Raw genomic sequence first — 11603 nt, forward strand, 5'->3', positions numbered from 1 at the left:
CCTGTCGAGGTGAGATTTGCCCAAACGGAACATTGTTACAATCAACTTCCTGTATCGAGGGGAAATCGAACATTCTTTTTGACACCGCAGACGCATGTATTACTGCGTCAGGGGATACAAACTGCATGCAACGCATTTGCATCTGCAATGTACCTGCTGGGAGATTCATGGTATAAACTTATGCCTAAGCCAGTAGATACAGTACCCCCTGCCATTATGAAACCTCTAACCAAGCCTACTTGGAAGTACGTTAGCCCTGGTTCGCTAGCCATTAGTGGCATATATAGCGAAAACGATCTGGAAGATCTGAAAGATCATATTATGTTCCCTGCCGAGAGGCCGGCGGTACTTAACACCATCGCCAGGGGAATAATGGGAAGACCTACATCCTTACAGGGAGGTTCAATTACCAATCTTTTAGACAAGGATGCAATAGAAAAAATCGCCGTCTCTACCTGGGAAAAATTTTGGAATAAATTTCTAATTTTCGGAAACATCAGCGCTGGAATAATGGGAATATATCTATCCGTTAGAATTTTTAAATTGATATTAGATACTCTAGTTCATGGCTACGCTTTGCATACGGTATATGGTTGGTCCATATACTTGCTTGGAGCCATTTGGGATTCTCTCACTCAGCTCTTATTACACTTAAAACTAAAGCATCCACCGTCAACAAACAAACCATCCGCTCCACTCGAGAATCCACAAAAGAATAAACACCCCGCTGACACTGAAGGATCCTCAGACCGTATTTATCCATCTCTTTCTGATAAAGAGAACTCTACCTATACTCTACAACTCAGGGAATGAAGGTTTAAGCATTCCGCTACAAACCTCTATCCCTTCTCTTCAGCCTTCTGTCAACGTTATCTTCCATAAAACTCAAATAGATAATCGGCGGCAAAGTCGCAAATGATAAGACAAATTAACCTCTTTTATAGAAAAATGGAACCAGCAGCCATTGACACGGGAAGCCTTACACGATCTCGGCTGGAGGTTTTTATCCTCCGGGTCGTGTCTCCCCTATTATTTTGGGTCCGGTTGAGAAACGGTGACCAGGACCTTCAGGAGTTGGAAGAAGAACTTGCCCTCCGTATGTCAAGACGGAGCAAGTTCCTGATTTGTTTCCCGGAAGACATGAAGTTGGAAATGGACGTCGTAGTCAAAGAGGGTAACGGGTAGCGGCGAAGATGGATAGAGAAAATCAGCCAGGCGTCGGGAATGGTCAGAGTACGTCTAGGCGACCACGGTTGGTCAACCTGGCGACCAATGCACGAAACCTATCACATGGAAGATAGATTTCGAGACCTACCTTGGCAAGCCTTTGCGTGTGGACTCGCCTACACAGGATCACCCGATAACTCGACGATATGGCCAGAGAAAACCCGAGAACTTTGCCGGCTCTTAGACGACGGTCACACCGGCTGGATCAACATTGTACTTCCTTTAGGAAGGGGAGCAGCCCTCGTCAAGCTGACGATACAGGGCGAACATAATGGAGGAAACTACAACTTTAGAGATATGTTAATTAAGCTAGGGCACGTAGAATTAAGTACTAAAATAACAAGAGATGTATTCCCCGCAATATAAAAAAAAAAAATTAACAATAAAAAAAATAATAAAAAAATATGAAGTAAAGATATATAATAACAAAAAAGGGGTTTTAGAAAATCTAACTACATTTATATCATTAGTATATCTCCACCATATATATATATTGACATATACATATTTTAAATATTATATCACTCATGTTATTATTACGTATAAGTACATTAAGACTATTTAGTTATATATATTTAGTATATACACATATATATATATATATATATCTAGTACCATAACACACATCTCTTACATTAATTCATAAGGTAATATACACTAACACCGTAGAATATTAGCGTATTACATTAATCCAGTTAAAAAAAAAAAAAAAAATGCATACCTCTAAAGAACTAATCTATGTAAGAAAATTTACGCAATACACTTACATTAAGTATTGGATCAGCAAATTTATTTTTCTTCTTCTCTTCCTTCCCCCTCTCCCTCATTGTACTTACACGCTATTTCCTTATAATTTGTACATTGTACTGCTCTAAATTTATAAACACATATATATATTATATTCCTTAACAAAATGTTAGTTAAGATAATAATGGTAATAATGATAATAATAATGATACTAATAGCAATAGTAATAATAATAATAGCAATAGAAATAATCACACGATTTCCATCTTTTAATAGAACACTGGACAAAGTACCTTTTCGATAATACCATCGACATTATCGCTCTTTATAGAAAATGGAAATCGAATCCATCGACACCACACATTTACGCTCAGGGCATCAAGAAGTAAGAGTTGTATGCGTGGAATCGCCGTTACTCTTTTGGGTACAACTCCGAAATGATGAAAAAGCCTACGAAAAACTGCAAAATAGATTACAAATTAAAATGGCCGCTAATAAGAAACTCATGACAAATATACAAGAAGATCAAGTCGTCAGCGTAATGCACAACAAGCTCTGGCATAGAGGTATAATAACCAGAGTCAGCAGAATAATAGGAGCAGCCGAAATCTTCCTAAAGGACATTGGCCGGAAAATATGTCTGGCTCACAATGAACTGTACGAACTTGATGATGAGTTCAGAAAATTACCATGGCGTGCCATCGCTTGTGCTTTAGCTCACACAGGATCAGAAGACCCCCCCACTCCCACCTGGCTAGAAGTTAATAAAAATCTTGCTCGCATAGTCGCTGAGGGTAATAAAGGATGGATAAACATAGTACAATCTCTTTGGAAAGGAGCTGCTTTAGTTAATCTTCGACTACAATCTATAAATTTCGATGCGTCATACGATTTTAAGGAAGCACTAATTAAATTAGGAATAGCTCGTCACAGCAAGAACATTATGGAACATGTTTCCCCTGCAGTGTAAAAAAAAATAAATAAATAAATAAATAAAAAATTTTTTTAAAAATATAATAATAATAAAAATATATATATAATGAATATATACAAAATATATATACAATAAGTAAAACATGTAGGATAACAACTATATAGCGCAAACGCTATTTATTCTAATTTCTTTTATATATATACAACAAGAGTCACCCTTGAACACTTGACAATCGCTTACAGCGTAGAAATGCCGGGATATCATTACTTATCCGTTGAAAATCAGGAAGAAGACGATGAACTGATCGACGGCGTAAAACCAAGCGATCACCTTGAAACCTACAGCTACCTGTTTGAACTTCGATGTATTGTTTCACTCGAAGGCGAAATTTATCAACGTATTTCAGACTGCTATAAAATCTGCAGTTCATGTTTCTTTAAAGTTCCGGAAGACTATCAGCAAGAATACGCTATAGTAGCACCACATAATCTAGTACACAGAGCGTCAGTAGAAAATCAAACCAGATGCACACAATGCTATAAGATAATAATAAAAATTAGACAAGCTGAAGAGTGCAGAGGATGCATCGAAAAATACTTGAACACCGATAAAGCATATCTTAGCGAAGGATGGGGAGCGCCTGTCTTCGCCTGATGGGAAGAAACATAACAGTGAAAAGAGAAGCCTTTTCCCCCTTTTTTTTCCCCCTCGCACTCTTACCAACAAATCCTGACTCTCTGACCATAACCACATGCCCTTGTTTGTCTCTATATTATTTTCTCCTTTTCCTCAACAAAAAGAAAATGATGGTATAAAAAAAATATATATATATATATACAGGGTGTCCTAGACTACCCGTACACCCCTTTTCTTTCAAAAACTAAGCATTTTAGAGAAAAACGTTTTCGTCAAAAATTGTATGGTTTTGAGGGGAACATAAGATGGTGTCATTGGTTTGACCTTGGATGGCATCGTTAAGGTGAGGTCAAGGACACCTTTAATTTCTTAAATGGAACCACCTATTTTTTATTGCATATGCTTATAGCTTATGTATAAAAAAAGAATGTAATTTGCAATTAACAATTACATTTTTTTTTTCGAAACAATTATGTGTTTTCTTTACGCCAATCGATTCCTCTCATTATTTTGTACATAAAAGTATTAAGGTAAGATAATCGAAAAATGAATATTTTACTAGATATTTTATGGTTTATGTAAAATTAAGAAATTATTTCAAGCCTTATAACTCGAAAAGTACTTGATGAAAAAATACTTTATTATAGTGTTTTGGAAAGCTCTCGAGATAAGCTACAAGAGTGTGCAAAAATATATAGGGTGTTCCATTTAAAAAAATTGAAGTGACCTTCACCTGACCTTCAAATGACTCTTCAGTGTCAAACCAATGATACCATCTTATGGCCCCCTCGAAACCATAAAACTTTTGTCTGAAACATTTTTCTCTGAAATGCTTTGTTTCCGAAATAATTGCGTGCGTTAATTAAAATGGCTCACCCTGTATATATATATATATATATATATATATATATATATATATATATAAAATATAAAAAAAAATAAATAAATAAAATTTATTTTATAATAACAAAAAGAAAAAAGAATACTAGAAATATAATCAAAAAACAAGAATATAAGATTTATATATAATTTCACATTCCAAGCATTTACAGTTAATTCTCGAATAATTAACTATCAACTGCAGCGTAAAATGGCAGAAAGACAATGGCTTTCCTGGAACCCCGACACGCATGGAGAAGAAATTCATAGATCTACCAGCGGAACAAGACCACAAGACTATTCCGGAACACCAGATTACCTATTGGAACTCAGGTGTGTCAGGCAATCAGAAAACTACATCTTCCAACACCTCACAAACCATCAAAGAATTTGCACTCACTGCTACCTTATAGTGCCAGAAAGCCACCGACGTAAGTACATAATGGTGTTGCCACACATGCTAATTCATAGAGATTTTGCTGAACCTCTAAGAAATTGCACGCAATGCAATCAAACCATGATGAGAATCAGACCTGCAAACGAATGTGGAATATGTATTGAAACATTTTGGAAGACCGACGAGGCTAACCTGAATCGAGGGTGGGGAATAGCAGTCTTTCCCTTAAGGAGAGAAGAGTAAGATCAAAAGACAAAGAAGGAGCCTTGTCTTTCTCTCATACGCACATCTGGTATCGACTCTGACAAAGACAAAATGTCCATATCTCTCACTTGTCCTTACTATCCTTTCTCCGCTCCAGTCTTCTCTTTCACGCGACTATATAACTGCGTTAAAATATCAATTATCAATTATTTTTATTAAACTATCCTTATATTTTTCTTATGTTAAGTCGCCCTTATATTTAATTATATTATATTTAAAAAAAAAAACAATAAAAAAAAATCCTGTGCAAGAAGGACGAAAGAATAAAAGGGGTTATGGAGGTCGCCTTTTCTTTCCTCCTTCTTTAAAATTTATAACACACTTATACTATACTCTTACATATATTACTTTAAGTATATAATAATAATGCGTATAAATTTCTTTTTTCCGTTTCTCAGAAAGAAAAGAATCTAATATTCCTATTATTTGCAAATGTCGTGTATCCCCAACATTTGTCTAAGGCGGGGGGTGTTACGTCCGGTGGACTCCACGATTCTTTTCTTTCCTCGAAACGATTTCGTGGAAGAAAGAAATCAAGGATCGACTTGCATTCGGAATGCAAAGCGATTCTTCTTAGGAATAAAGATAGCACTTAGAAGAACGCAACCTAACCCGCGGGTATCGCCATTAAACTTTAACAAATCTAATTCAGAGAATGGCCAGTCGAGATAGCGCTAACGGAACACTAGATAAACCCTTGAATTAAGAGACGCGAAATTGTTATAAGAAATTCCAACAGCGGTATTCATTCGTATAGTTTACTCTTGAAACCGCTCTATCTCAGGGATTATTAAAACAAAGATCCGCTGGTCCTCGGGAGAGTGACAAATAATAAACGTAAGACAAACCTTCCGAAATTGATAGTGCACGTGCGCTCGTTCGACAGGCCATCTTCAAGCGTTCCCCGAATCGCCAAATCATCAAGCGATAAGATAATCAGCTCACTCCCACTCTCTACTGGATGGAGCTAAGTCTCGAGCCAAAGGGCTTAACCAATTAAAATCTTAAGAGACCCCTCTCCTTCTAAAAATCAAGCTCCTTGACCTTAGGAAGGGAGTAATAAAAATTATTTTCTTCGTCTAAAGAGATTCCCCACCATCCAGAAGGGAGGAGGAGTAAAAACCTTAAAACTCGAGAGCCGAAGGCGCGGATATTCAGTTCATCTTTAGAAAATATTAAGCCAACTCTTCAGTGCAGTACAAGAGTATTTTTCTAAATTTCGAAGTTCAGTATCTATCAGTGAACCCACTCTCTCTGCTAAATTTCACGAATCATTTTCAATAAGTAAGTGAAGTGAGTGAGGTGAACACGTTGGACCAAGCGAGCATTCCATTCATCATCAACCACCCACCTGCGGTTCCACCTCCGGCCAGACCAAATTCTTCTCACCACTTTTCAACGCTCACTATAATTAGTAAGTCTAATTTAATTTTATTATCTTCCCCCTCTCGTGTTAACTTTGTAACTGATTGTCATTGGGAATGATCCTAGACCGATAGATAAATGAAAGAAATATTCGACATCCAGCTTTGAGAAAATAAGTTTCAATAATTCGATAATCATTTTATTTTTCCTTGTCCCACTCCCCTTTCTAATTCACCCATCATAATCCCTCGTTCGCCGGGAATCTCCGCAAGGCGATTCGCGAACAATTCTTCGTTCGCCGGGAATCTCCGCAAGGCGATTCGCGAACAATCCTTCGTTCGCCGGGAATCTCCGCAAGGCGATTCGCGAACAATCCTTCGTTTGCCGGGAATCTCCGCAAGGCGATTCGCGAACAATCCTTCGTTCGCCGGGAATCTCCGCAAGGCGATTCGCGAACAATCCTCGTTCGCCGGGAATCTCCGCAAGGCGATTCGCGAACAATTCCTCGTTCGCCGGGAATCTCCGCAATGCGATTCGCGAACAATTCCTAATCCGAATTTCTCCTAAATTTCAAATCTTTATTTGAAACCATTTCCGAATCATGTTAATTCAATTCATTTCCCTTCTATTTATTACTTAACTATCTCTTTATTAGTACGATCAATTTAAACTTAAGAGTAAAAATCTTTCGGAACGGGTTATTATTTTGCCTAAGTCTTACCCATCTTTTCCCAATGACAACAGTAATAGAATTAATAATAGCTAGTCTAACATCAAGTCTGTAAGATATTCAGCGTCAAATTATTATTAGTGCCTCGCTCCGATAAACGGCGGGCAGCGTTGCGGTGGCGGAATCGGCTGAACAGACGATCGAGAGAGAGACAGGCTCAATCGTTACCTAAACCCACTAATGGCGATACCTTAAATAATATTAATTCTGACGCGGCCGTTAGCAGTAATAAACTCGACACTAGCACACACCCTCCTAACCCCTCTTCCTCACCCCTTATCCCGAATTATTCTCCAATCTTGTCCCCAGGGCATTCCTCGACCTCCCCTGGTACACCTGTTCCGGGCCCCGCGCCGTCGTCTGCTTCAGCCCCCAGATCTCCTACCCCGACCCCACCAGAACTTTCTCCTTCCCCAACTACGCCCTCTACTCTTGTTTTCGAACCCTCTCCTTCGCCTTCTCCCGCACCCTCCTTAGGATCTCCCTCTCCTTCCCCTATACCTGTTATCACCCTTGATTCAGACCCTCCCTCCCCTTCCACCTCCTCAGAGTTTTCTGAATTCGGCGAGGCTCTGGGAGATTTCGCGAGAGATCTTCCCGACCTTGAAGAAGATTCCCCCGACTTCGACTTCCCTCCCGATTCCCCGTCGGAACATCCTGACACCCCTAAAACTCCTGAACCTCCCCATCCTCACCCCTTAAGTTATTTCTTATCCCAGTTTCCCCTCCTCGATTTCCCCATTCCCGAAGGATCTTTCCGCGTAGGTCCCGGTCCAGTGGACCACGAGGAGTTTCTTCACTACCTAACTACTGCCCCTTCCGATGCTATAATTCCTTGGTATCTCCCTGGCTCCCACCTTCCATTAGGAGTTCCTATTCAAGCCCTGTGGAGGAAATTCCCTCCGTCCACCATCCAGTTTGACAACCTTTGACCCCTTGTCCTCTCCCCTTTAGCTTTATAATACACATGTTTAGAGATAGGAAATTTTAAATTAAAAAGAAACAAATTTGTAATAATCTCCAGCCAGGATTAATTACTTAAAGCAGATTTCCCACTTTTTATCCTGGCTGACGTCCTCCGAACCTATGTAACACCCGCGGAAATTCCCTCACATATACAATACAACACACATAAAATTTTCAATTATATTTGTATTTTTAAAAGTTTTATATAACCCTGTAAATATGTTTCATATCTCTCAAATAATTAATTAATGAATAAATTCTAATTTATGACAAAATCTTCATTTATTTTTCTACCCGTTCTCATTCCTTGAAGTCCGAAATCGCACAGGGTCCCGTCCCGAGTAAAAGAGATTCGATTCTCTTACCGAAAAGGGACCGACGAGCGTAACGGCCTAGAACACTCACAGAGTTAAAGGGACCATTCTGGTCACTGACCTGTGCCAGGCCCCTGACAGTGCGCTCGACACCCGATCTGTACACACGCCCGAAAAGTGTGTCACCGGGTAAGTAGGTTGCGTCCTTCCAGATGGCCCGACTTTTCAAGGATCTGCACGTAACAATTGCAAATTACATTTTTTCTTTCGAAACAATTATGTGTTTTCTTTACACCAATTGATTCCTCTCATTATTTTGTACATAAAAGTAAGTAGGTATACAAGGAGAGTTCTAACTCAGGTCTTCCGAGGGGGGGTGAGGTGCGAGGGGAGAACCGCGGCGGGGGGTGACGTCACTTGCGGGGGGATGACGTCACTTGCGAGGGGGATGACGTCACGCGGGATGACGTCACGCGAGAGGGGGTTGACGTCACGCGCGGGGAGGGGGATGACGTCACGCGCGGGGAAGGGGGATCCGCGGCGCGACCGATGGACGAGGGGGTCCGCGAGGAGAAGGGGGATTCAAGGAAAGAAGACGGTTGTGTGAAGAAGGATAGCGCTACGTGTGTGAAGAGGACAGTGCGGCAAGGATGGCATCAACATGCGACAAGGATGACATCAACGTGTGACAAGGATGGCGTCAACGTGGGACAAGGACGACGCATTGTAAGATGCTGCATAGGTGGGAAAAGGACGACGCAAAGGTAAGTGAGTGAGTGATAGCGACGAGCATATGAAAGAGAGAGAACTATAATATCGCGAACAACGCGTACGAAAGAGAACGATATTGCAAGAGCAACGTGTGCGAGAGAGAACGATAGCGCGAAGAGAACGCATACGAAAGAGAACTATAATATCGCGAGACTTAGAACGATAATAGCGCGAGAACAACGCGTGCGAGACCCTACTGAAAAAAATCACATCACGAAATCACGTCACAAAATTAGATAATTAAATCACGTAATTAATGACATAAATAAATAACGTAACAAAATGTTTCAAATCGGTACCTGATTTTAAAAAATCATGTAATTTGAAAAATCACATGATTTTATAAAATCATGTGATTTTAAAAAATTACGTGATGTAGGGAAATCATATTTTTGAAATTTTATGATCTGATCTAAAAAATTATATTGTATTAAAATTTAAAGATTCTTGATATCTTCAAAAAAAGGTAAGGTCTCGATATTTTTAAATTAAAATATAGATTTAATGGAATCTATTATATATATACAGGGTGCTTCATTTTAATCCGACCAGTCGAATATCTCGAAAACCAAGCCCGGGAGAGAAAAATATTTCAGACAAAAGTTGTTTGGTTTCGAGGGGGCCATAAGATGGTATCATTGGTTTGACCTTGACGAGTCATTTGAAGGTTACGTGAAGGTCACTTCAATTTTTTTAAATGGAACACCCTATATATTTTTGACATTTGGAAACTTATCTCGAGAGCTTTCCAAAACACTATCATTAAGTACCTTTTCGTTAAGTACTTTTTGAGTTATGAGGGTTGAAATAATTTCTTTATTTTACATAAACCGTAAAATATCTTGTAAAATATTCACTTTTCGATTATCTTATCTTAATACTTTTATGTACAAAATAATGAGAGGAATCAATTGGTGTAAAAAAAACACATAGTTGTTTTTAAGAAAAAATATGGAATTGTTAATTGCAAATTACATATTTTTTCTTCAAAACAACTATGTGTTTTCTTTACACCAATTGATTCCTCTCATTATTTTGTACGTAAAAGTATTAAGGTAAGATAATCGAAAAATGAATATTTTACTAGATGTTTTACGGTTTATGTAGAATTAAGAAATTATTTCAAGCCTCATAACTCAAAAAGTACTTAATGAAAAGGTACTTAATTATAGTGTTTTGGAAAGCTCTCGATGTCAGCTACAAGAATGTGCAAAAATATATAGGGTATTCCATTTAAGAAATTTAAGGTGACCTTTATGTGACCTTCAAATGACTGTTCAAGGTCAAATCATTGTCACCATCTTATGGCCCCCTCGAAACCAAACAACTTTTGTCTGAAATATTTTTCTCTCCCGGGCTTGGTTTTCGAGATATTCGACTGGTCGGATTAAAATGAAACACCCTGTATACAGGGTGACCCATTTTAACTTAGGCAGCCAAATAACTCGAAAAATAAGCAAGATAGAGAAAAATGTTTTAGACAAAAGTTGTATGGTTTCGAGGGGGCCATAAGATGGTATCATTGGTTTGACCTTGAAGAGTCATTTGAAGGTCACGTGAAGGTCACTTCAATTTTTTTAAATGGAACATCCTATATATTTTTGTACATTCTTGTAGCTCATCTCGAGAGCTTTCCAAAACACTATAATTAAGTACATTTTCGTTAAGTACTTTTTGAGTTATGAGGCTTGAAATAATTTCTTAATTTTACATAAACCGTAAAATATCTTGTAAAATATTCATTTTTCGATTACCTTACCTTAATAGTTTTATGTACAAAATAATGAGAGGAATCAATTGGTGTAAAGAAAACACATAGTTGTTTCGAAGAAAAAATATGTAATTTGCAATTAACAATTCCATATTTTTTCTTAAAAACAACTATGTGTTTTCTTTACACCAATTGATTCCTCTCATTATTTTGTACATAAAAGTATTAAGGTAAGATAATCGAAAAATGAATATTTTACAAGATATTTTACGGTTTATGTAAAATTAAGAAATTATTTCAAGCATCATAACTCAAAAAGTACTTAACGGAAAGGTACTTAATTATAGTGTTTTGGAAAGCTCTCGAAATAAGCTACAAGAATGTACAAAAATATATAGGGTATTCCATTTAAAAAAATTGAAGTGACCTTCACGTGACCTTCAAGGTCAAACCAATGATACCATCTTATGGCCCCCTCGAAACCATACAACTTTTGTCTAAAACATTTTTCTCTATCTTGCTTATTTTTCGAGTTATTTGGCTGCCTAAGTTAAAATGGATCACCCTGTATATATATATATATATATATATATATATATATATATATATATATTATTTATGTAAGTTCTAAAACGTTTTGTTTTAATTTATAATCTTTTTAT

The 11603-nt window shown here is 37.8% G+C and overlaps 1 protein-coding gene across 3 annotated transcripts in view; it reads left to right on the forward strand.

The window, feature by feature from the left end:
- Positions 1 to 11603, forward strand: part of LOC145965795 (uncharacterized) — a 407995-nt gene that overhangs the window by 199622 nt on the left and 196770 nt on the right. The window lies entirely within an intron of this gene.

Source organism: Camponotus vicinus, unplaced genomic scaffold (genome assembly GCF_025532165.1).
Source record: "Camponotus vicinus isolate PSW18456_S1 unplaced genomic scaffold, iyCamVici1.0 SCAF_14, whole genome shotgun sequence".
In the NCBI taxonomy this organism is placed as follows: Eukaryota; Metazoa; Arthropoda; class Insecta; order Hymenoptera; family Formicidae; genus Camponotus; species Camponotus vicinus.